Below are 27,540 nucleotides of genomic sequence, written 5' to 3' on the forward strand. Positions count from 1 at the left end.
TCATGCAATTTCAAGCATGCTAAGAGTTTCAAAAGAATAAAAAAAAAATATTAAAGTTTGATGCGTTGCCATGGCAACATTATCTTAGATATTAAATAATCCTTTCACAGGTTTACATCTGGCGTGTGTTTACATTATACACATAAAGTTTGAAGCAAATCGGGTAAAAAAAAGAGGGTGATTTAAAAGCATTTTGAAAGTGACACACTTCCTGCTGCCAGTTGGTGGTGCTATAACTTTGACTCACAATAGTCACATCCATGTGATCGGCCTCTTACAACGAACACACTGCTGAAGTTTCATCAAGATCAATTAATGTATAAATAAGTTATAACACACTTCCTGTTTCCATTATGCCACACTTCGCCTTTTCAAGGCTTGGGCCCTAATAATCCTTAGGAAAACAATAGGGCCTTCGCCTTTTTAAGGCTTGGGCCCTAATAATCCTAAGGAAAACAATAGGGCCTTCGCCTTTTCAAGGCTTGGGCCCTAATAATCCTAAGGAAAACAATAGGGCCTTCGCCTTTTTAAGGCTTGGGCCCTAATAATCCTAAGGAAAACAATAGGGCCTTCGCCTTTTTAAGGCTTGGGCCCTAATAATCCTAAGGAAAACAATAGGGCCTTCGCCTTTTCAAGGCTTGGGCCCTAAAAAGAATAATAATCCTTAGGAAAACAATAGGGCCTTCGCCTTTTCAAGGCTTGGGCCCTAATAATCCTTAGGAAAACAATAGGGCTCTGCGCCCTTTCAGGGCTTGGGTCCTAATAATAAAAATAATAATAATCCTCAGGAAAACAATAGGGCCTTCGCCTTTTCAAGGCTTGGGCCCTAATAAAAAACACACGGAGGAAGGGTGAAGACAAACAGCTAACCTATATAGACATCAAAGAAAAACATGTTAAAATAATAATGCATATTTTGACAAAAAGAAAAATAAAGCTTCAGGCTTTCGATTTGTTTTTTTTTTAAGCATTTGAAGCTCTGAAACATTTTAACAAACTCCCATAGAAATATATTGAAGGAGGGCTTACATTTTCTTTCCATTTACAAGTATGAATATGATATTTACCCATCAATAAAACAAAATTTACAATGTCAGAGAAGGGTGAATTTAAATCACACCTAAAAAGGAGGATATATTGTTGTGTTATACGAGGAATTGTCTCCATTTTAACTGACAATCTAGGTATATCAAACCAAAATTTTAGAACCTCATAACTCATAGTAAAATAATAGGTGATTCAGGAAAAGAACAAAAGCCACAAGGATCCACCTCAAAATAAAAACACTTCTGTATAAAGTATAAAATCACTAACTGGGTAAATCTTAAACATAATTTTGTAATGAGTTTCCTTGACCTTAGGAGCAACTGGGTATGCATAAATCAGGTAAAAGCTTTAAAATTCCCTCAATTTTACTCAACAGGATTCTACCCAAAATAGATGGGTCTTGAGAACCAATTATATAAGGATGTTTTAATACTTTCTATTTTAGAGTTAACATTTTAATGTTCTTTATTAACAACATCTTTGGTAATCATAACCTCTAGGTATTAAAGGGTTAGTTCACCCAAAAATGAAAATTCGGTCAGTAATTACTCTCCCTCATGTCGTTCCAAACCCATAAGACCTTCGTTCATCTTCGGAACAGAAATGAAGATATTTTTGATGAAATCCCGATGGCTCAGGGTGGGCTTCATTGACAGTTATTTAATTAACACTTTGAAGGCCCAGAAAGTTAGTAAAGACATTAAAATAGACTTAAAAATAGACTTAAAATAGTCCATGCGACTATAGTGGATCAACCCCAAAATAACGTCTTTATTCAACAATTTCTTCTCTTCCGTATCAGTCTCCGACGCGCGTTCAACTTATTAAAAACAACTTATTAGTGGCCTTGTTAGTGTAATCATAAATATCAATCAAGATTTATTTTCATCCATTTGATTCAAGAACCACGATAATCCAGTGACCCTCGTTATCGCCGGAACTTGCAACAATTTTGCTGTCCATCCGTTTAAACAAAAGCAGACTCCTGCTGAGTGGGACGTTCCAGAATAAAGAGAGAATAAAGCCTCTCCAGCCCATTGTGACTTCCATTGTGACTTTCAGAATCTCACATCTACATCAGTTGAATGAGTCTCTTGAAGAAAGAAACAATTAACTTGTACTTGCTTTTAGAAAAAGTGCCTTACGTTTAACATTACACATAATACCTTGAACATTTAAAGATAACAGCGAAAAAGACATGAGCTGAGTGCTGTTGTGTATATTGATTTATATCTGTCTGTTAACTTGAGAAAGAAAGGTGAGATCTGATATTTGTCACTTAGATTATTTTTTATTACATATAATTATAAGATATCTTAGTGCTTAAAGATATCTACTTATTGTTGATTCTGCTTTCACCTTGCCAACTTTGTCCCAACAAACCCTTCCTGTAGTTTTTGTTACCCCTGCTTTCACAGACTAGGCTTTAGTCTAGTCTCAGACTAAACTGCATGTTTGAGCTGTTTTTACTGAAAGCAACTTGCACTGAAATATCCTAAAATATGTCAGTGCCATTGTTTTGTTTCAAGATGCACAGCACTAATGTTGTTTCCTAAAGCACGTTTATAAAAGCTGTTTAAATGTTCTAATTTAACTGAAGCCTGCTCCTGGCTTAATCTAAGCCCTGTCTGTGAAACCAGGCCTATGAGTTTTACACCACTGTGAAGATATTGTAGACCCATTTTGTTGATTCCTCCTTACAAAACTGCTTCAGCTAGAGTGAAATATGTAGGATTTCCAGTATGAACTGGACATTTCAGGTATTGCCATAATATTTCAATGGGGTTTATATGTGAACTTTTAGGACATTTCAAAACATGTGTTGCTTGTACATTGTGGATCATTCAGATCAAAAACTTGTGTGTTATATAATTGAAACTTTGAAAGGGATGTTGATATCTTCTTTGGGGCCTTTTGTTTTTACTGCATTTCCAGTTGTCTCTTTTTGTTTTGCAACTGACTATAATTTTTGTTGTACAAGGAACAAAATATAATTCAGTTTATTGAATTTCATTTAGTTTGTTCAGGTACTTTCTAAAAAAACAGATTAATTAGATGAATATTACATTGTCTTTTTTTCTAGACTTTCAGACTGCAGTATCACAGAAGAAGGTTATAAAGCTCTGGCTTCAGCTCTGAGATCAAACCCTTCACACCTGATAGAGCTGGATCTCACAGGAAATGATCCTGGAGAATCAGGAGTGAAGGAGCTCAATGATTTACTACAGGATCCAAACTGTCAACTGGAGACACTGAGGTGAGACACAATGAAATAATAGAAAATGCATTATATGCAGCCAAATTATTTATATACATTTTATTTCAATTATACAATAAGCTACATAATATGTTGTTACATCAAAGTTGACAGTGATTTCAAGACAAAAATCGTGTAAAATGGATTTTGTCATTACACCAAGTTTAATTGAGAATTTAACTGAATCCTGCTTCGTCTTCTCTTCTGCAGGTTTTTGAGTCCTGTTGCATATGAAGCCTGTCAGTATGTGACTGGAATTGTGGGTAAAAACCCATTACTCACGAGAGTGCTGATTCTGATTGATCGTGAACTAGGAGACACACGAGTGAATCAGATCACTGCTTTACTGCAGGATAAACACTGTAAACTCAACACACTGACGTGAGTATTTTACATGGTTAAAAATAGTATTTTTATTACCTTTTAATAGTAATGTTACAGTAGTTGGTATTACTATTTCCAGTCAGGGCTGATTTTGCCTGGGCAGACACAGAACCACAATAAATTGATTTTAATAATATTTCAGTTTTTGAATGTTGAAGGAAACACATTAGATTATTCACACATATATATATATATATATATATATATTTTTTTTTTTTTTTTTTTTTTTCAGTTAATAGGTGTAGTGATTTTCAAATGACAAACTATTATCAGATAATACTAGGGGCGTAGTCCCCCAATAACCAAAACATGCATTTATAGCCTACCATGGTTAATGTAAACACAGAATCAGGCCATTAATTAATTATATACATCACACGTTCAGAGCTTTTATAAGCACAAAATTCCTGTACGAATCAAACGGTTTATTTGACTGTGCATGTGCAAGACTGCCGCTCGCGAATCACCGCTACTCTACGAGCGTTCACCAGCGCGTTACAAAAGTTTGATGAGATTTGCTCGAGCTGTTCCTATCGTGACACTGGTGATAAAATGTGCAACCCATTTGAATTCTATTGCGAATTTGCCGCTTTAAAATACAACGGAAAAAGTCAAACATTATCTAAAACAGCAGACCTGCCAACCTGTACACATTTTGCGTAGCGGATACGCATTTTGACCTCAAAGTACGCTGGTACGATTTGTCACTCTAAACTATGCAAAAACCTGGTGACGCCTCTGTCCACGCGCAGTCCTCAAATCAAGCAACAGCAAAAGAAGCGGAGTTCGACCAATCATAGCGCTGGGTTCATTCCCCAAATAGCAAGCGGGAATGCTTGACAGATGCGTAAGGCCTATCATTAAAAAGAGACTGAAAATCGACAGTAATAAAGAATCCGCTCGATCCTCTTCCACTCCCGCGTCCCCCATCTGACTGAGTTCATCAGCGAGGACAGTAACTTTACAGTCGTCACAGCACTTCTGACTCCTGAAGGGGAACGGGCTGGGGTGGATGTGGAAAGTTGAAATATTGTATTGATTAACTTAATCTGGATTCGATGATCACACGGGAGTGATCGCATGGATTATCTTAAAATACTCCGTCATTCATGGTCACTCAGATAAGAGGAAGACATCATTCAGCCATGCAAATTATAAAATGATTAAGTATTGATGAACAATAAATCTAAATAAAATTAAAATCGCTATGGCTTAGTGATTATGAAAGTTCTGTGATTTGTGGATTGATAAGCGCGAGTCTGGAGAAACAGGCGTTTATTTATTCATTCTTTCTCAGTGTTGAGAAACATAGCCTGCATGTTTTACGTTATTGTGTTAATAATAACTAAAGTACCTAATTATGTTACATAATAATTTTGTATGAAAACTGGCATGTTAGTTACTTTTTAATCAAGCTCTCTCTCACAAACACAGACCGCGCACACAGAGAGAGAAGATAACTGTAAAATGAAAATTGACGGGCTAAGTTTAAATTTTGTTCTTGGTGGGACTTTTTCCTGTCAAAATGTCAGAAAGCATTTTTTAATATCCATCCGTGTTTTTAAAATTCGTTAAATGACGGACGTTTTACTATTAACACAGCCCTATATGTCAGATTCGTCTAACTTATACTTGATATTCTTTTTAGAATAAGTGATTCGTTTTGCTATTATTGGTCATGTGACTGGAGAACTCCTGTCTATTCATTGTCAACTATTTTCTATAAGTATGTTTGTATTGGCTAACGTTTATTCAGCTAATGCGTGTCCTGTTTAAAATGTGCAATGTTCAAATGCAAAGACAGCACATCACAAATAAAAGCCCTTTTCTTCTGTGAGATTTAGTTTCATATTTGGATATTGGAATAATAAATTAAGTTGCCTATCTTAAATGTACACACAATGTTCCTATGTTGTTGTTTTTTTTTTGTTTACAGTTTTCTAGGGGTTTCTTAATTTTAGACTAGTTGACCAGCACACATTATATGCAATGCAATATTAATCATGAATAAAAAATGATTTTGAGCTGTATTGAAACTTTGGACTTTCGCTGTATATTGCAGTGCAGTGCAAGTGAAATTTTGGATTTGGGTCGAATTCAAAAAACTTTAGAAGTCAAAACTAAAATTATGAAGATAGGCATGTGTTTGTGTGTGTCTTGCATTCTCAAAAAATAATGACAAAAATTTATGACAACTATAATTTGATACAATGTACTGATTGTGTAAATGTCTTTCTGCAGAAATCTGCTGCTATAATAAAGAGTAAAGGAAACTGACAAAAGACATTGTTGAAAAATTATAGAGGAGAATCGACATCTTCCAGCACACATAACTAGTGTGTCAGCCTTAAAAACAGAGTATGGGAATTAAACTAAGTGCCTGATGTAGCATGTCAGTCTTTTCTCTTTCTGTCTTCAGTCTGTATAGATGCAGTATTACAGAGAAACAGAGTCTCATCCTGACTTCAGCTCTGAAATCAAACCCGTCACACCTGAGATATCTGGACCTGAGTGAGAGTGAACTAGGAGACTCTGGAGTGAAAAACCTCAGTGATCTACTGATGAACCCACAGTGCAAGCTGGAGAAACTACAGTTAGTAACATTATACTGTACAGCAGTTGCTGTGAGGTTACAGTTTACAGTTTATTTTAAGACAACAGGACAAGTAATAGTGTTTATAACTCTGCACCTTCTGTTACACTTTATTTTAAATGTTTTATAACTAGTATGTAATAAATCTTTGTACCAGTGTATATTTAAATTTTTCTCACAACCTCATTTTCATATACATAAAATTCAATATGGAGTCTAACCTGACTAAGGTCTATTGTGTTAAAGTTGAAGAATTTGATACAATGTACTGATTGTGTAAATGTCGTTCTGCAGAAATCTGCTGCTACAATAAAGAGTAAAGGAAACTGACAAAAGATATTGTTGAAAAATTATAGAGAAGAATCGACGTCTTCCAGCACACAGAACTAGTGTGACAGCCTAAAAACAGAGTATGGGAATTAAACTAAGTGCCTGATGTAGCATTTCAGTCTTTTCTCTTTCTGTCTTCAGTCTGTGTGAATGCAGTATTACAGAGAAACAGAGTCTCATCCTGACTTCAGCTCTGAAATCAAACCCGTCACACCTGAGAGATCTGGACCTGACTGAGAGTGAACTAGGAGACTCTGGAGTGAAAAACCTCAGTGATCTACTGATGAACCCACAGTGCAAGCTGGAGAAACTACAGTTAGTAACATTATACTGTACAGCAGTTACTGTGATATTACAGTTTACAGTTTATTTTAAGACAACAGGACTCAAGTAATAGTGTTTATAGCTCTGCACCTTCTGTTACACTTTATTTTAAATGTCTTTTAACTACTGTAGTAAGTAATAAATCTTATTGTACCAGTGTATATTTTAATTTTTCTCACAACCTCATTTTCATAAACATAATATTCAATATGTTTTCTAAACTGACCAAGGTCTATTGCGTTAAAGGTGAATAATTTGATACAATGTACTGATTGTGTAAATGTCGTTCTGCAGAAATCTGCTGCTACAATAAAGAGTAAAGAAAACTGACAAAAGATATTGTTGAAAAATTATAGAGAAGAATCGACATCTTCCAGCACACAGAACTAGTGTGACAGCCTTAAAAACAGAGTATGGGAATTAGGGCTGCACTATACTGGGAAAATATGCGATATTGTTGTTGAGTATTGCGATAACGATATTTCTTGCGATATAAAATTTCCCTCGAGAAATGCTATTTTTAAAAATCATTTGTAATGATCATACTAAAAAAAACAGGTAGGCTAAAATATATTCTTCTAATCTTCAGAAGAATATCTAATTTTTTTTTCAGAAGGAGTTACACTTGCAACTTTTCAGAATGCCGCAAGCTTACCACAGGTCATGTGACAAAAACCAACAATCAGCCTCGGCCTTTCCGCAACAACATCGAAAGCTCGGCCGAACAGCTGATCATACTGTACAGGGTGGGTTTTTATTTCTCATCTCCATAAATATATCTAGAAGTAAAGCTAATACAAGGGCTAGAAATCAGTGAATCCTTTGCTGATACTTATTCGTCATCATGGAAAGCCCTCAGCGCAGTTCATGGTTGCATAGCAACGACAGACGCAAGCGCTTGTGGAAAGAAGGAGATAGCGGCGCGGCCGCACTTTCCAGGCGTTTTTAGACTCGATATGTGAACGGCCCCGTACACAGTACCTGCATTTGTGACACTTCTTCTCTATTGAAGGCAAAATATTGCCATATTTCAGACGTACAGGCCAATCAGGATGTTCTCTGTCTTACAAGCGCTTCATGAGGCACATGCGCACACACATGCAAGGTCTCTCGCTCTCTCCCTCTCTGCCGTGTGTGCGCGCTACACAGTCTCTTCTGTCTCGCATGCGCGCTCTTGCTCGCTCGCTCTAGATTCCGGGAGATTTTAACTCATTTGTGGGCATCAGGGAGCCACTATCAATATGCGGGAGACTCCCGGAACTTCCCGGAGACTTGGGATGTCTGAAAATAAAGTAATTTATCGCACCTTTCTGCGATACGGATATCGCATATAGCTTACTATTATCGCGATAACAATAATTTTTCGATATATCGTGCAGCCCTGTTTAATGGGAATTAAACTAAGTGCCTGATGTAGCACTTAAGTCTTTTTCTCTTTCTGTCTTCAGTCTGTGTAAATGCAGTATTACAGAGAAACAGAGTCTCATCCTGACTTCAGCTCTGAAATCAAACCCGTCACACCTGAGAGATCTGAACCTGAGTGAGAGTGAACTAGGAGACTCTGGAGTGAAAAACCTCAGTGATCTACTGATGAACCCACAGTGCAAGCTGGAGGAACTACAGTTAGTAACATTATACTGTACAGCAGTTACTGTGATATTACAGTTTACAGTTTATTTTAAGACAACAGGACTCAAGTAATAGTGTTTATAGCTCTGCACCTTCTGTTACACTTTATTTTAAATGTTTTTTAACAAGTAAGTAATAAATCTTTGTACCAGTGTATATTTCAATTTTTCTCACAACCTCATTTTCATAAACATAATATTCAATATGGAGTCTAACCTGACTAAGGTCTATTGTGTTAAAGTTGAAGAATTTGATACAATGTACTGATTGTGTAAATGTCTTTCTGCAGAAATCTGCTGCTACAATAAAGAGTAAAGAAAACTGACAAAAGATATTGTTGAAAAATTATAGAGGAGAATCGACATCTTCCAGCACACAGAACTAGTGTGACAGCCTTAAAAACAGAGTATGGGAATTAAACTAAGTGCCTGATGTAGCATTTCAGTCTTTTCTCTTTCTGTCTTCAGTCTGTGGAAATGCAGTATTACAGAGAAACATAGTCTCATCCTGACTTCAGAATGAAATCAAACCCATCACACCTGAGAAATCTGAACCTCGGGGATAATAAAATAAGAAACACAGGAGTGAATCACGTATGTGACGTACTAAAGGATTCACACTGTAAACTGGAGAAATTGAGGTCAGTAACAATTGCATACATCAGTCATAATTCTTAAAATCACTTCTACTGTTTAAATCAAGACACTGAGTTCACAGTTTTGGTGATTTCCAATTGGAAGTGAGCGTCCTTATGCCCTTCTTACTCTGATAGTTCTTGAAATGGAGACTTTAAGGGCATCAGGGCTTTTGCGTGTCATAATGAAGCTGTTTAAAACACACTTGATGAAGACAAAGACAATGTACTTTCCTCGTTATCTTCACTTGGAATGTTACCATGACAACGCAGTATAGCGTCCAGCAGCCCATTAGCTTTTCCTGCATTAACATTCTTACAACAATATGATTGTTGCAAATAAATATACATTTTATAATGAAGCTTTTAAAATATGCTTTATGTGTGTGTGGATGTTCTCTCTTCTCTCAAATTTATAGAAACTTGCCCTCTCTTCTTTGCACGGTTCCCGCGGGGTCTTTAAATTTAAGACTTTAAAACGTCTTAAAAACGGCCAGATTTTTATCCGAGGTCTTAAACTTGATTTAGTCAGGTCTACAAAAAGGTTTTACCCTCGTTAATTTTTAGAAATGCTGGCCCCAGAAAATTATTACAAAGTAGCAAAAAAGCATCGAGTCGTAGCCTACAAAGCGGTAGAGCAGGGGTCTCCAACACGTCATACTCGTAGCTCGTGGCCTGACTGGAGGTATCTCGCCGAGGGGCCGTTCACATATCACGTCTTTTGCACGCTCTAATGTAGGCGCGTGGCAAGCGCGCTCATAATTGAAGTTACGCGCTCATTTTTTCCAGGCGCAGCGAGATGAAAAAATCTCTACTTTTCAGAATGCCGCAAACGCACCGCAGGTCATGTGACAAGAACCAACCAATCAGCTTCATGCTTTCCGTAGTAACATTAAAAGCTCAGTCAACATGAAGGATGGGGGTGCACCCAAACACTACTGGTGTTTTTCTCTTCTCCGTAAATAAATCTTGTAGCAGAGCTACAGCAAGCGTTTTTCGGTGGTGGAAATCCATTAGCTACTAAAACTTCTTTGTCAGTGCATGGTTGCATAGCAACGACAGACACCACGGAAAAATCAGACCGACTGTACTATTAATAATAAAAGATAAACTACTGTGCATTGTAAATGTCAGTAATTTATCATTTTTGACTCATTCTTTTTATAAAAAATTTTTTTTAAGGCTGAAATATGTGAGGTTTATCTTTTTATAAAGCCTTTTTTGTCAAAACTTTATTTTAACTTGTATTTGAGACTGGCTCAGAACAGATTTGAATGAGATGCAAGTATTGTTTCTATACATCTCTACTTAAGATTTTTGCTAGAATCATTAACGTTTTGTTGTGTATGTGGGACTAAATGATCAGTGTGTGTGTGTGTCCACAAAATGTTTTTTTGATTTTCTTTCTGGCTTCACATTTCTTTAAGCAATACTTAAAATCTCAGTTATTCGCACACTGGAGTTTCAATTAAGTGATTTGGCTTTCATTTAACACTAAATGCTATTCATAAAAATAGAATACTAACTTGGTTTTAAAAAAATGACTGCCGATTTATCAGTGCACATGAACTTTACTTTGTACAGTGTTGAAACCACCAGGATGTTGCAGCTCCTATCAGACTTGTGACGTGAGCGTTTTAAAAATGCTCAAAATGTAGCAAGAAATTTTCAAATATATTACCTCTATTCCATTTTCTGCAAAAGCAAAATATAATGTTTACATTTTTACTTAAGCATACTTATAATTTTCTTTTTTTTTTTGGACAGAAAACGTCTCTGGTTACGTATGTAACCTTAGTTCCCTGAAGGGAACGAGACGCTGCGTGAAACGCTGTGGGAACGCCCCTGCGTGAGTGCGTCATGAAGCACGTATGAAATCAGTCCAATGGCGAGACGGAACGTCATAGGCGGGTGACGTCATCGACCAGGAAACTATATAAGCACCCCAAAACACAAGCGCATCAGCTTCTGATAATACTGAAGCAAGTGCTCACGGGCATGCTGGGAGTATGGCACAGACACGCAGCGTCTCGTTCCCTTCAGGGAACTAAGGTTACATACGTAACCAGAGACGTTCCCTTTCAGGGAACTCGAGCTGCGTGAAACGCTGTGGGAACGCTAATACCAACGTCGCCATACGAGCAAGTGTCCGTCGTGTGTAGTCAAGGCGCACATTCGGACGAAAGCACCTGCGCCCCTGGAGTGGAGCTGAAGTCAAGATGGTAAAACTTTACGAATGTGTGCGGTGAGGACCAGCCTGCCGCATCGCAAGCGTCCTGAATTGATACTCCTGACAAAATAGCCTTAGAGGCAGCCATACTCCTAGTAGAGTGAGCTCGTACAGCCAAGGGTGAAGGCTGACCAGCCGACTCGTAAGCAAGTGAGATGGCCTCGACCACCCACTTGCTCATCCTCTGCTTAGACGCAGGACACCCCTTTTTGGGTGGTCCAAAGCAAACAAACAACTGTTCAGATTTCCTCCACAGGGCAGCTCTGTGGACGTAAGCATCTAAAGCCCTAACTGGGCAGAGCAGATTAAGCTTCTCCTGGTCCGACGTCAGAAAAGGAGGAGGACAGAAGGCTTGCAGTACAATAGGCCTAACAGTATTAGTTGGGACCTTAGGAACATAGCCCGGTCTAGGATGGAGAAAGGCTTTTACCAAGCCGGGCGAGAATTCTAAGCACGAGGGAGAGACCGATAGAGCTTGAATATCTCCTATTCTTTTTAAAGAAGAGATAGCAAGCAGAAAAATAGTTTTTAGAGTAACAAATTTCTCAGAAACTTCTTCAATGGGCTCGAACGGTGCTAGAGAGAGACCTTCTAGAACAACCGCAAGGTCCCAGGTCGGCACCCTCGTGCAAACTGCTGGCCTCAGCCTCAAAGTGCAACGAAGGAAAGGAGTTACAAGTGGGTGTCTCCCGAGAGAGGCTCCACTTAAAGGGACGTGGTAAGCAGATAAGGCCGCCACGTACACCTTCAGTGTGGAGTGGGATAACCCTGTGGAGAAACGCTCCTGAAGGAATTCCAGCACTGCACCCACCGGGCAGTTAACTGGGTCCAACTGGTGTTCCCCACACCAAGAGGTGAACATCTTCCACCTCAAGGCATATAATTTCCTAGTGGCCAGAGCTCTGGAGTGGAGGATGGTCTCCACGACCTCAGTCGAGTGACCAGATTCTATGATGACCTCGGCCACGCCTGTACCATAGCATCCAACCCCAGAGGTGCTGGATGGCTTAGAGAGAACCACAGTGGACAGTGTGATGTCTCCTTGGATGCAAATAGGTCTACCTCGGCACGACCGAAATGTTTCCATAGGAGCTCCACCACCTCGGGATGGAGTCTCCATTCCCCGGGCCTCGGCCCCTGCCTCGACAGGATGTCTGCCCCCTGATTTAAATACCCCTTGATAAATCGATGATATAAATCGGCCTCAATGAAAGAAGCTTCCCCTGGGACCATAGAAGGATCTGGCGAGCCAGCTTGTATAACGGGCGCGAACGCAGACCCCCCTGATGGTTTATATAAGAGACCACCGATGTGTTGTCTGACCGGACAAGAACATGATGACCTCTCAGGTCTGGGAGGAAGTGTTTCAGAGCCTGAAACACCGCCAGCATTTCTAGACAATTTATATGCCATTGAAGATGATGGTCCTGCCACAGACCCTGAGCTGAGCGACCACTCATGATCGCCCCCCAGCCTGTGAGAGAGGCATCCGTCGTTAGTGTTACACGACGACACGGAGCCTCCAACACAGGCCCTTGGGACAGGAACCAAGGTTCTTTCCACATAGCCAGGGCGCGAAGACACCGTCGCGTGACCCTGATCATGCGGAGCGGGTTTCCCCTCGGGGAGAACCCCTTGGCCCTGAGCCATCACTGCAGCGGTCTCATGTACAGCAGGCCGCAAGGTATAACGTTGGACGCTGCTGCCATCAGACCCAGAATTCTCTGATATTCTTTTACAGTAAGTGACTGGCCTAGCTTTGCCTGTTTGACGGCTAAGAGAATCGAAGCTATACGAGTAGGAGACAGACATGCCTGCGTCGTCGTCGAATCCCAAACCACACCCAGAAAAGTGGTCCTCTGTAATGGAGAAAGCACACTCTTCTTGGCGTTGAGCCTCAACCCCAACTTTCTGATATGGGCGAGCACGACATCTCGATGCCGAATCGCCTGATGCTCCGATTGAGCTAGAATCAACCAATCGTCGATATAATTTAAAATGCGGATGCCCTGGAGTCGCAGCGGAGCCAGAGCTGCATCCATGCATTTCGTGAAAGTTCGGGGAGACAGTGCTAGGCCGAACGGAAGAACCCGATATTGGTACGCCTCGCCCCCGAAAGCGAATCTCAGGAACTTCCTGTGTTGAGGAAGGATGGAAATATGGAAGTATGCGTCCTTTAGATCTATCGTGACAAACCAGTCCTCGGACCTGATCTGTGACACGATCTGCTTGAGAGTCAGCATCTTGAACTTGAGCTTCCCTACTGAGCAATTTAATAGGCGCAGATCTAAAATTGGACGTAACCCCCCATCCTTCTTTGGAACGATGAAATATCGGCTGTAATAACCCAACTCGCTGCTGGGAGGAAGAACTTGTTCTATAGCCCCCTTCAGCAGAAGAGTTTTCACCTCTTGTTCCATAACCAGAGCCTGCTCGGGGCCCACCACTGTGGGCAGAACCCCTCTGAAGCGAGGCGGGCGTGGTCTGAACTGAATCGCGTACCCATAATCGATAGTCTGCAGGACCCATTGAGATACATTTGGAAGGCTTTTCCACTCTGCCAAAAATTCTACTAAGGGTACCAGTCTCTCGAGACTGGCCTCTGGAATATTTTGAGTGGCAGACACAGTGCCCTGTAACGGCACACCGGCAGGGAACAACTGGTCTGGCCGCTCTAAACCGCTCCTCAGAACGGGCGAGCGTCCCTCGGGAAAGCGCTCGCTGGGACCGTCTACGCCCCGGCACGCAGGCGGGGTTGGCAGAACGGGCCCCTGAGGGCACCGAGAGAGAACGGGCACCGTGTAATGCGGTGAACACCCTCCCCTCTCGGTGGGGACCACCCTCAGCATCCTGACGCTTTTGGCGTCAGGACCTCTTCTTTGACGAGGCCTTCTTGGCAACGATAACTGTCCTCAGATCAGCCCTGCCCCTAGACGACCTCGTCTGAGAGCGCCGCGTCTCGTCCCAGTTTTGCTGAGGATGAGCACGAGACGCGACACTCTGTTTTTGTTGCGCCCTATGTGAGGAGCTACTCGACGGCCGGGGCTGCTCCCGCCCAGCAGCCCCGGAGACATGAACACGGAGGGGGAGAAATTGGTGGGCAATGCGATCCTTCGAGAGCTGACTGGGCATGCTGCACTCCCAAACAAACAACACACAGATTGTGTGTGTCCCCACCCGTAATATAACGTGGGCAGGGATGAACACACTTTCTGAACTGCTGTTCGCTCGCCATGATATATATATAGTCTCTTTTATAGTTTTTATATATATATATATATATATATATATATATATATATATATATATATATATATATATATATGTGTGAAAATCTCCTGCCTAGCAATTTCTAAGGACAGACAAAAACACTTGAGACACAGACTTTTTCATACACAGAGCGCTTGCTGAAGACTCAGAAGCTGATGCGCTTGTGTTTTGGGGTGCTTATATAGTTTCCTAGTCGATGACGTCACCCGCCTATGACGTTCTGTCTCGCCATTGGACTGATTTCATACGTGCTTCATGACGCACTCACGCAGGGGCGTTCCCACAGCGTTTCACGCAGCTCGAGTTCCCTGAAAGGGAACAATTTCTTAAATCTCAACTATATATTTGAAATTGATTTGTGCTTAAATTTTTATTTATTTTATTTTATTTATTCATGTTAGTAGATAACATGTTGCAAGACACCCTTTTAAAATCTGGCCATCATTTTTAATGGTATTATTTTAATGTTTATGTAAACAAAAAGTGCATATTGATGCTAATTTTATTAGCAATTTTATATAGTTCGACATAAAACTTGGTGAATTGATTGCATTGTGTAGTGTTAGTACTTTTTGAACATGATTCTGTGATAACCGTAATCATTTTTCTGATGACTGAATTAATTGAAATAAAATGATTTTTTCCGAATTTCTTTGATTTGAATTTTTGACTTACTGAAACCTGCAAGAACCCTGTCTTTGGACACTGCAGATATAGTCACATTTACCTTACATCTACTATTAAAAACATTTCTTACCTTTTAAGTTATTTAAACTTCATATGAAATTCAAGATGAAAATGTGTGTTATAGGCCTATATATCACAAATAAAACCACAGATCCCATCAGATCCCCGTCCCTACAGATCGTGTCTCCTAGGCCAATGAAGGGCGCAAAAAATCGGTTTGGAATTTGTCCTTAATTTGTTATGAAGATGCTATAACTTTGCAAAATGAAGATTTTTTTCTCTCATTTCTCCAAATGTAGCTTAATCTGCTGTGAAATGACTGATGATGGTTGTTCTGCTGTGACTTCAGCTCTGAAATCAAACCCATCACACCTGAGAGAGCTGAACCTGGGTTGGAATAAACTAGGAGACTCAGGAGTGAGAAACCTCAGTGATCTACTGATGAACCCACAATTCAAGCTAGAAAAACTAGAGTTAGTAACATTATACAGCATACATTATACAACATACTGTACAGCAGTTCAGTTTACAGTTTATTTTAAGACAACAGGACTCAAGTAATAGTGTTTATAGCTCTGCACCTTCTGTTACACTTTATTTTAAATGTCTTTTAACTAGTAATAAATCTTAGTACACTGCTATATATTACAATTTTTCTAACAGCCTCATATTCATCCACATAAAATCAAATATGTCATCTAACCTGACTAAGGTCTATTGTGTTAAGTTTGAAGAATTTACTGATTGTGTAAATGCGGAAAAGAAATGTACTGCTACGATAAAGAGTAAAGAAAAGAGACATAAAAGAAATAGAAGAAAAATGAAAGAGAATAAACAACATCTTCCAGCTCACAGAACTAGTGTGACAGCCTTAAAAACAGAGTATGGGAATTAAACTAAGTGCCTGATGTAGCATTTCAGTCTTTTCTATTTCTGTCTTCAGTCTGTGTGAATGCAGTATTACAGAGAAACAGAGTCTCATCCTGACTTCAGCTCTGAAATCAAACCCGTCACACCTGAGAGATCTGGACCTGAGTGAGAGTGAACTAGGAGACTCTGGAGTGAAAAACCTCAGTGATCTACTGATGAACCCACAGTGCAAGCTGGAGAAACTACAGTTAGTAACATTATACTGTACAGCAGTTACTGTGATATTACAGTTTACAGTTTATTTTAAGACAACAGGACTCAAGTAATAGTGTTTATAGCTCTGCACCTTCTGTTACACTTTATTTTAAATGTCTTTTAACTACTGTAGTAAGTAATAAATCTTATTGTACCAGTGTATATTTAAATTTTTCTCACAACCTCATTTTCATAAACATAATATTCATTATGTTTTCTAAACTGACCAAGGTCTATTGCGTTAAAGTTGAAGAATTTGATACAATGTACTGATTGTGTAAATGTCGTTCGGCAGAAATCTTCTGCTACAATAAAGAGTAAAGAAAACTGACAAAAGATATTGTTGAAAAATTATAGAGAAAAATCGACATCTTCCAGCACACAGAACTAGTGTATCAGCCTTAAAAAGAGAGTATGGGAATTAAACTAAGTGCCTGATGTAGCATTTCAGTCTTTTCTCTTTCTGTCTTCAGTCTGTTTGAATGCAGTATTACAGAGAAACAGAGTCTCATCCTGACTTCAGCTCTGAAATCAAACCCATCACACCTGAGAGATCTGGACCTCGGGAAGAATAAAATAGAAAACACAGGAGTGAATCATGTATGTGACATATTCAAGGATTCACACTGTAAACTGGAGAAATTGAGGTCAGTAACATTTACATACATCAGTGGTTCTCAAACTTCTCTTATGGACACAAACCACATTTTGGATATCATATTTTGTTTAATATTAATATTAATATTCCTGTAGTTCAGAATCACGTGCTTATGAGACCCACATCAGTTATTTGACTCTTTCCTTTTGCAGATCTGTGTAATCTAATAACACACACACACACACACACACACACACACACACACACACACACACACACACACACACACACACACACACACACACACACACACACACACACACACACACACACACCACAATAGTAACATTTCAGAAAGCAGAATAAATACATTTATACAACTGTAGCAATTTAGTCTATTTCAAAACTCTTCTCGTCTGTTTAGAGGAGCTTGAAGAGCTCTGTCTAGTTTAGAGATCAACAGCTGCTCAAAACCCCATATATCCAGGCCTGGTTGTGCTTTGTACCACCTGAGATGAAAACGACTAAAAGAATCAACATTTTTAAAGCTGCATTTTTTTTAAATTAATTTAAAAAATAGCATGTTATTATTCTGAGAGTGCAAAAAGCTCTCCTCCAAACCGTGGCTTTACCCTAATACACTTTGATAACCCTGTAATATTGAACTGTATGTTAGAGCTGTTTGTATGGATTTCATTGGAAATTACTTGCATCATACACACAAAAGCCCTTTTCACACAGCGCGTTGATCCCGGGAAATTGCCAGAACACCTTCTGTGTGAACGCAAACACGACCCGGGATCGTTCGCCAGCGTGAAACGGTACGTAATGCGCTAGTTTATGATCGAATCAGAGAAAAAAATGCACAAGCGTGGATTCTCGAGAAAGAAATCGCAGCTCATAAGCAAACTATAGATGCTGCTGAGACATTACATGTCACATCGATGTCACGTGTCTTTACGGGATTTTTACGGGTTTGTGTGTGAACGCACTCTCTGATTCCGGAAAATCACTGGCAGTGTGAATGAACCAAAATCAAACGAACCCGGGTCAAGTCCCGGGTCACTTTATCCGTGTATTTTCCGGAATCTCTGTATGAAAGGGGCTTAAAGGGTTAGTTCACCCAAAAATGAAAATTAAGTCATTAATTACTCACCCCCATGCTGTACCAACCCCGTAAGACCTTCGTTCATCTTCGGAACACAAATGAAGATATTTTTGATTAAATCTGAGAGGTGGATCACTGCTACATAGGCTGCCAGAGGGAATGAAACTTGACGGCCCAGAAAGTCATTAAAGAACATGTTTAACTATTCCATGTGCCTACAGTGGCTCAACTATAAGTTTATCAAGCGACGAGAATACTTTTTGTGCGAAAAAAAAAACATAAATAACGACTTTATTCGACTATTCCATTACTTCCTTGTGGGCCTGAGACGAGAGTTGAAGAGATTTCCACGACGCATGCGCGAGAACTGAGAAGAGGACGTTCTTCTTCTAATACTTCTTGTTCAGTTCTCGCGCATGCGTCGTGGAAATCTCTTGAACTCTCGTCTCAGGCCCACAAGGAAGTAATGGAATAGTCGAATAAAGTCGTTATTTATGTGTTTTTTTCGCACAAAAAGTATTCTCGTCGCTTGATAAACTTATAGTTGAGCCACTGTAGGCACATGGAATAGTTAAACATGTTCTTTAATGACTTTCTAGGCCGTCAAGTTTCATTCCCTTAGGCAGCCTATGTAGCAGTGATCCACCTCTCAGATTTAATCAAAAATATCTTCATTTGTGTTCCGAAGATGAACGAAGGTCTTACGGGGTTGGTACAGCATGGGGGTGAGTAATTAATGACTTAATTTTCATTTTTGGGTGAACTAACCCTTTAAGCCCACCCCACAGCTAATCCAAAATCATTGGTCAATCACACAGTCTCCTGCCAAGAAAGTTCAAAAAAACATAATGCTCTCTCTCATGATGTGCTTCATAACTTCTAGTAAGGTAAACAAAACGTCTAAAAATGCAGTATTATGCAGACCAGACAAGTAGTTGGCGATGTCACTTCGTAAAGAAAGAGTGCGCGCCTGCACACATACACATTCATACGCACATACCTAGACTAAACACGATATATATGCATGTGCACGCCGTCACCGTTTTCACGTTTTTGAAGTTTACACAGAGATGATAATGATATCGTTTTCAAAACCTGTTTCAAAGTTTGCGTTCTCAGGCCACTAAAATGCTGTGTCATGTAAATGAACGAACAGAATGCATTCAAAGTTTTCTGTTGAAAACTGTGTCGTGTAAATGGCCCTATAAATTATTTTTACAATGGAAATGAATCAACCCTGAACTTACTTAAACTGGACAATGGCTTTCTTCTAGAGCTGCTGTATAGCCAAAAAAATGTTGCTTTAATTTCCTATTATCACTGTAAAGCTGCTTTGTAAAAAATCTCTATTGTAAAAATATATTATATAAATGTATATAATATATTTATATATTCATTATATAAATGAACTTGACTTGACATGACCTATGAAATCTCTAGAATCAGCTGGGGGCGGGGCTTGTACTTTAGTGCTTTCTGGAGAAAAAACTAAAGAACAAACAACTTTATTGAACAATAGCTTTATGAATTGCATCAGTAGAAAATCATTAGAATTTGATAGAACAAAATTAGACTGATAGTTGTACACAGATTGTAGAACGCAGGTAAAATCAGTGCAGATTCAGCTTCAGCTCACAGCCGTCCAGCATCACATGATCAATGTCTCTGTCTCTGTGTGTTTTTACTTCGACAAGCATCACGTCACATTGCTTTAGGCTTTCTTTACTTTCCAAACTCTAAGAAATGTGTGAGGATCTGATGTCTGTACAACTTAATCTAAAATTTACATTCTATATTAAAATATAAACTGACAATATCAGTTTTATATCTTTAAAATGAACAGGGATTTTGGTGAGATTTGGTGAGATCATTTAAAACCCACATCTTATGAATTCAAAGTGATAATATAGAAATGCATGTATTTAATAGCAAATTTAAACCACTCTGCTTCCACAAATGTAAAGTTTATCATACTAGCTCTTATGTATTACTCACTAGTAATGTAAACAGCATTATTAGAAATATACATGTACACTAAGTGATATTGAATGATTATTGTTGGTTTAGTACTCTTACAAATGATAATTTTATTTTATTTACAGGTGAAATGGATTGAGAAGATCTTGATCAGAGCTGAGATGAAGCAAGAATAAAGAAGTCTTTAGTATAAGGCTCTCGAGAGTCACGTGTGCCACCCACTGGTGCATGCACAAAATAACAGCTTTCTACAACAATCTCCTCACACACAGATTGAATCACTGCTGCTAGAAACGATGATGCCCACGGGGAAAAATGCTTTCATTTCTTGAAAATTTGTATTCTCTATTTTCCTGTTGAAGAAACATTTCCATTGTCTAAAAATTGTTTCTTATTATATTTGCTTGAAAAAAATGAATTTGTATTCTCTATTTTCCTGTTGAAGAAACATTTCCATTTTAGTTTTTCCTTGTACATGTCAAGTTAAAAGTAGAACAAAATAATCTGTAATTCCATACTGTAGCCACTAGATGTCTGTATAGTGCTTTACATAAATATTTATTCAGGGCTGTGAAATTCTTAATAAATAAAAGTTGTTGTTTTTTAAAATAATATCTGTCCTTGAAGTAATCCAAAAGTAATCAGTTACATTACTTTCATATTGTGGTACTTGGATTACGTTACTGAATACTTTTTTTATGAAGTGATTTGTAACTGTAACGGAATACATTTTTAAAGTAACCCTCCCAAGCCTGATTAATAGCAGTAATTAGAATACACTGGATTACTTTACATTCGCCACTGAAAGTCGCCAAAGCACAAGGGAGGAAAACGCTTAAAGTGCAATCTAGCAGTAGACTGAAGCTGGTGCTCCAATATCACGGACATAAGCCCCTCTTTTAATGTGTGGCCTTCAAAAGTTTGTTCACGTCATTTCTGGCTGCATCATCTTCTAATCTACAAGCCTACTGTAAATTCAAATTTACATCACTCTTAGACAAATAAAATCCCCAAATAACTGTAAAGTTAAAGTTACTTGCAATGCGACAATCTTGCTCACCAATAAGAGAATGATCCAGAAGTGTTTGAAGCACTTTTAATGTCTGATCGCTGTTGAGCATTTTCTTTTCTTTTTGAAGACATCTTAGAGAAAAGGGAAAGAGAGATTCTGCACCATCAACTATAGGCTACTTCACGTCTGCAATACTTCTTTTCTCGATTAACATGGTGGATTTAACCCTTAACTCGTTTGATAAGACTGTCGGACAAAACATTGATATTTGCAGTTAAGAAATAGTTGTTCAAAGGGACTATGTGTAGTTTTTTAGGTATTTTATTATCTAAGATCAATACTTTTATTCATAAATATGTCCTCAATGGTGTACAAATACCTCTGCCAATTATCTGACTTATCCTCGTAAACGAAGAATTTATTATCTTTATATAAATGTGAGGGGTAGGTCCACAGAGGCTTCCATGTCGCTCCGCCATCTTGAAAAACTATAATAGCAGAGAGGGACAAAAAGTACCAGGCCAACGCGTTTCCACAACGCGTTTCCGTTCAGAGCCAGCGTCACGTGACTGAAAGCAGCAGAACCGGACAACAAGATTTGAGACGCTCGTCACTGCCCCGGCGAGTTTAAAAGGCTGCATTGCACGGTTATTTATAATGGAGGACCATACTTATGTGGAGCCACAGGACCGGAGATTGCAAAAAACAAGAGTCAATGTCGGGATACAGTAGCTTTTTCCAGGTGGAAAGAGTTGATGCAGGAGAAAGCTTTCAAAAGAGACGCTGAAATTGCTTTCTTCTCAACAGGTAACGTTAAGTCAATGTTATGGTCTAAATTACAAGCTTTTTTTGGTCGCTTCTCTGCCTTTGGAAACTTTCAATTCTATCAAACATTCGTTTGTTCGTCGAGTCAAGTTGCAGTTTGTTTGAAATAACAAACCTGTTCAGATTCAGTTTATTTGCATTCTGTGTTCTCTTTTCCCCAATAATGTAAAGATCCTATATGCTATATGCTAAGACTATAATTTAAACTGAACATCAATTATTTACATTACATTTTAATGAACAATGAACAGCTCTCGTATTTACTGTCAATTCAATTTATTCTCAAATATTTTCCATCTCATCTGAAACAATACTTTTCATAAAAATCTTTGTTTAAAAAAAAACTTGTTGGTGTTTGAACTGTGTAGAAAAAAAAAATAGTAAATCCCATTTCAATACATTTTTGAAAGCCACTCCGCTTCAGAAATTTTCATTTTGTTATTACTATCATTTAGTATAACAACCAACTTTCCATTTAAAACTGCGAGACTTACAGTGTTAACCTCAGTCTTGAAGACTGTTGAGCTCAGTTTGACCAGCTGTCCTGAGGAGAAACATCTGAGGAGGAATATTTGCCTCATAACCTTCATAAACATGTGTTTAATGGAAATAGAGAGATTATAGTTAAGCACAATGAACAGTTATAACTTACCTCAAGGCTCCAGCTAAGGAAGTTCACCTTAACTACTTGCATTAACTTAACTTACAACTAAGTACAATCAAGGAGGATTTCAGAATAAATGAACATTATGTAAACTGGAGGGAGTTTGTCAGCCGGCCAATCTAAAGGATTTATGAGATAGTGGATAACTTGTAGAGCGTCTGACTGCATTATCAACACAAGGAACACACAGGTGCAATACAATTACTTTTTTATTAACAAGACAATAGTGACTAACAGAACTAAATTAAAACCAGGAGTGGATAAAGAAATAAAGTGCATTAGATTCATAGAATGTAAGTGATTAAGTTGTTGCTATGTTGAGTTATTTGATGAAAAGAAAAACTGGTGAAGATGAAGAACCTTATTCTGCTTTAAACAAATAAACAAGATTATTTGTTATTAAATGAATCAGCTATACAAAATCTAAATGTAAGTTTTTAAAAATAATTACATACTAATAATATACACTAATGCCAAGGTCTCTAGAAAGAGGTTTGGTTAAAGTGCAGCATTTTTTATAGATTTACTTGGATTTTAATCTAAACAATCGTTATGTTTGAATCAGGATAATCGGGTTTACTGAAGAAGTGTTGTATATATGCTTCTCAGAGTTTTCTGTTGGTGATTATTTTCATTAAAAGCTGCATGTAACTGACCAAGTTCATTTGTTTCAGCTCAGTGGATGATTGACAGGCAAGTAGGCGGGACTTCACTTCAGTCTGGGATGCATTGAATGCTACTGTTAATGCTATAAGCGGATAAACACGTGTTAATGGAGATCATTAACTTAAGAATTGTACTGTCTTGTACACAGTTTTACAAACGGGTAATGGACATAGGCCTACTGCAACCTGCATAAGATAAATGAGTTACCTCTGTGTGTGTTTTGTACTGCTTCACCATTAGCGTAGCGTGCTAGCGATATTAGCACATATTTCAATGTAGTTGAAATAAACCATCTGACGTTGCTGTTTGTTGTTGTTGGTATGTGTTAATGTTGTCAGCTAGTTTAAAACTCAAACGCATGAGAGGTAAAAGAGCCTCGGAATAAGTAAAGTAATAAAACCGTCATTTATTTGTTAGAAGTTTGTTTACATAATCTCTTCTTAGATCAAGCATTGGAATAAGATTTTTTTGAGGAGAACTCCCAACAGAGAGACTACACCACCAACTACAGTAAGTATTTAGACAATATTACACACTGTTTCTAAAACCTACACAATCTTTAAACCAGCCTAAAAAAGTACAATTTCTTATAAAAACTACTTAACAGTAACGTGATTTTGTAATTTGTTACTTCACACCCCTGCATGTGTCACATATGAACTTGATGTTGATATCAAAAAAGGAGCTTCCTACTAAAGCCTCTTATAATGAGACGCTTCCCCAAAGTGATCATGAAGAAGCTTATACCTGTTTCTTAAAAGACACACAGAGGAACAAGCTCATCTTAGAGATCGATGTTGCTGATAAATGAAGCTCAGGAGAGCGGACGCCTCAGAAGAACGAGTATCTGTAGCGAGAGCAGAAACAGTGGCCATCTTTAATACATCTCATCACTGCAGAGAAACACTTCATATCACTGTCTAGCTGGAGCTCTACTGTAAAAATGCAGTCGTCAAACAGCAAAAGCACAAAAGATCAATGAAAACTGTAAGACTGCAAAAGTGAGTGAGAGATTGATTCTGATCAGCATCTCGTCTTCATGTCGGTCTTCAGGACTCGCTCCACAACGTCACGAATGCCACACAACGACTCAACATTGTTCACACTTGTTTCTAATGATGTGATCAAACCAACTGTACAAAATATGAGCCCGTTCAGAAAAGTTCACATTGCCATTGTTAAAAAAGAGCATCATGCTTGACTAGTGAGCATTGTGAGAACTCATGACCTCTCGACTACATGAAATGCAGACAGTGGAATAATAAAGTCTATAAAGTCTCAGGCAAACTTACAGTGAAAGGAGAAATATGTGTGGAAGTGTTGAACAAAGGCTCAGGCTGAAACGGATAAAGTGCTGGTTCACTATAATGAAGAGAAAAGCTTGGCAGTGTCTGAGACGCCTCACCCTTGGGCTTCAGGCTTTATCCACATGATCTTGATGGATGATTTATGCCATAATTGATAATGAAGCTTTGGCGGATGTTTTTGCTGTGGGAAAGTTTCACCATAGGCTACTTTTATTTGAGTACATTTTAAGTGATGTATCGGTACTTTTTCCCTCCGTTTGTGGTCGTTACTCGTAACATGTTTTTTTATCTTTATCCATCAACATGATTGGATCGAGTAATCGGTCTCGTGACTGTCGGCAAATCAAATTCTGCAAAGAAAGCGTTAACTGCTGTTCCCTATCAGTCGCTCTCGATCGACGTTACGTCTCCCTTTCCCTCCTTCAGGGAACGAGGGTTACATTAGTAACCGAGATGTTTCTCATGGCTGCTGTGGAAGTGCATCAATTCAATCGAGATCTGCGTCTTCCTTCAATATGCTATGGTATATTTTATATTTCTGCTTACTAAATATTCTTTATATAGGCTAGCCTATCTACTGGCCCTGACATGTGGTGTGAGGTTGCGGGATATTAGTGTAAACTCCCTCAAGTGACACGTTCATAATGCGCGTAAATGCTGTGAACAGATGGACGAAAGCAAAATATGATTGATGCTAGCTCTGCGATATATGTGAAGTTCACCAAACATCAGCATGATTTAGTGGCGGAGGACGAACGTGCCATCATAGCAGCTGCGCATGACTTCAGTTACTGTGTGCGAGAGAGGTCTCAGCACTGCTGGGAACATATGTTTAAATATCGGCTTTAACGAGGAGCAGTGGGTCCGAAAATTTAGGATGAGCAAGCCAACCTTTGATATGTTTTGTCAGCGTGTGTCCACATTCCTCTCCAACGACGACACAACGTTTCGCAGATGTTGTTCTGAACAGCTTCAGTTCGTCCGTTAAAGTCACTAATGTTCTGCTGATGTAAATCACTGTTAATAAATCAGAGATGATTAAATGAGCAGCTGATGGAGTTTATCAGATCTGAGTTTTACATTTAACATTCAGACTCTTGAAACTCTTCAGGAAACAATACGACTGCGTCTGAAATCATATATTCTCTCATAGATATTGCTTTGAAGAAGTTATTACTTCACAACTGTTAAAAAGATACTTTCTGTGAATGTGTTGATTTATTTTAAATTTAAATTTCTAACATCTTCTGTACAGAAATAACTGCATTATTCTGTCTTTTATTAGCTTTTAAATTAGGAAAGCCTATTATAAATATACTATAATTAGACTCATTGTAATGCATTTATGACTGATATGAGTTTCTGCATATTGTTCAATCAGGAGATGATGGAGATTTGCCTGATATGAAACATCATCATCAGCATCTGCTAACAGAAGAATCCAGAAACACAGTCTCTGTAAGAACATCAATTATTCCTGTTTCTAACTCTATCAGAAAGAGAAACAGAGAGATCTTCTGTGTGAAACGACAGATGAAGCACATGATGGAGAAACCGGAGAATAAAAGTGATTCTGTCATAAACTCATCATAATCACAGGCTGCTTTATGATATTAAAGCTGAAGCGTCACAGAATTCACTGGAACTGAAGAGATCTTGATTCTGATCAAACCATTCAAACCTTCAGAATAATCACTTTTACGTTTATTTGTATAGTTTTCCACAATACATATTTATTAAAAACAGCTTCACAAGAAAATTAAAGTTTCTATACAATTAAGATTAATCTGTTATCAGAGACTGTCAAAGTAACGTCTAAACATCATAAATGTACAGATAATACAATCATACAGTTATAGTAGTTAACGTCACATATTCATTTAGGCAGAAACAATGAACACATTAAAGATGATGACAGTATATTATCTTACAGTGTTATACAGTATTGTACAGATTACAGTATATAGATGATAATGTGATGATTCATCAGCCAATCAGTGATGACATGATGTCATTTCCCTGCAGCTCTAGAGTCAGTCATGTGACATTTCCAGCTCAGGTGATTGGCTCGAGTCAGTCCAGCATCAGAACTCTTTACTCTATTAAACACAACATCCAAACACTATCAAATATAATGATGCCTTTAATATGAGGGGAATATTACTTGCTTGTAGCTATTGTTAAAAAAAATATGTACAATATACAAAATAAAAATATAGTATATAAATAAATGACTATAGAATAACGGGTGTCTGAGAGTGACACTGTTTCCTCACAGTCAGAAAGTCCCAGTTTGGGTCCTGAACTCTGAAAATCTCTCCTCAGTTTTGACATCAGAATCAAACTTTACAGGCCCGTCTGGATCACATTATACTAGAAATCACAAATATATATCAGATTATCCTCATTTATATGGATTATGTTCTCAATTTAAAACAGACTAAGACATGATGAAAAATTAAATTAAGTTCAGTAATAATCAAACACTCACAGTCTGGATTGAGATTCTCCATACTGTCACATCTATGAAGTCTCTGTCCTCTTTCCTCTCGTGATTCACTGGTTTGTGTCTCATTTCTGTCCTCCATTTTTCTCTCAGTCTTCTTGTTTTCTGCTGATCTGTGATTTCTGCTGATTTTCTTTCTCCTCTTCATTTGAATCTGTTCAATCACACAGACAGAGTTTCATTAAAGCGATATAACATCATATCACGAGAATCAGATCAACTCCTGATCAACATCTGCATGAGCTCAGTGTTATTACAACATCTCAGATTAACACGGCAATATTCATAATAATCAATGCTGATGATAAATATATAAATGTGATGTTATGTGTGAGTCCTGATCATAATCATCTTTCTCTTCTCACCT

At 38.4% G+C, this 27,540-nt stretch overlaps 1 pseudogene across 1 annotated transcript in view; it reads left to right on the top strand.

Moving 5' to 3' along the window:
- The window catches only part of LOC143730782 (NACHT, LRR and PYD domains-containing protein 3-like), a 38,141-nt pseudogene extending 17,339 nt beyond the window's left edge, over positions 1-20,802 (top strand). Inside the window, exons 11-19 of the transcript XR_013200609.1 lie at positions 3,131-3,304; positions 3,515-3,685; positions 6,108-6,281; positions 6,753-6,926; positions 8,384-8,557; positions 15,685-15,858; positions 16,329-16,502; positions 16,984-17,157; positions 20,319-20,802. The product of XR_013200609.1 is annotated as an NACHT, LRR and PYD domains-containing protein 3-like (transcript). The remainder of the gene's footprint in view (positions 1-3,130; positions 3,305-3,514; positions 3,686-6,107; positions 6,282-6,752; positions 6,927-8,383; positions 8,558-15,684; positions 15,859-16,328; positions 16,503-16,983; positions 17,158-20,318) is intronic.
- The last annotated feature ends 6,738 nt before the right edge of the window (positions 20,803-27,540 follow it).

This window comes from Siphateles boraxobius, unplaced genomic scaffold (genome assembly GCF_051911475.1).
Source record: "Siphateles boraxobius isolate OS27281-9 unplaced genomic scaffold, OSU_SipBor_1 81, whole genome shotgun sequence".
NCBI lineage: Eukaryota > Metazoa > Chordata > Actinopteri > Cypriniformes > Leuciscidae > Siphateles > Siphateles boraxobius.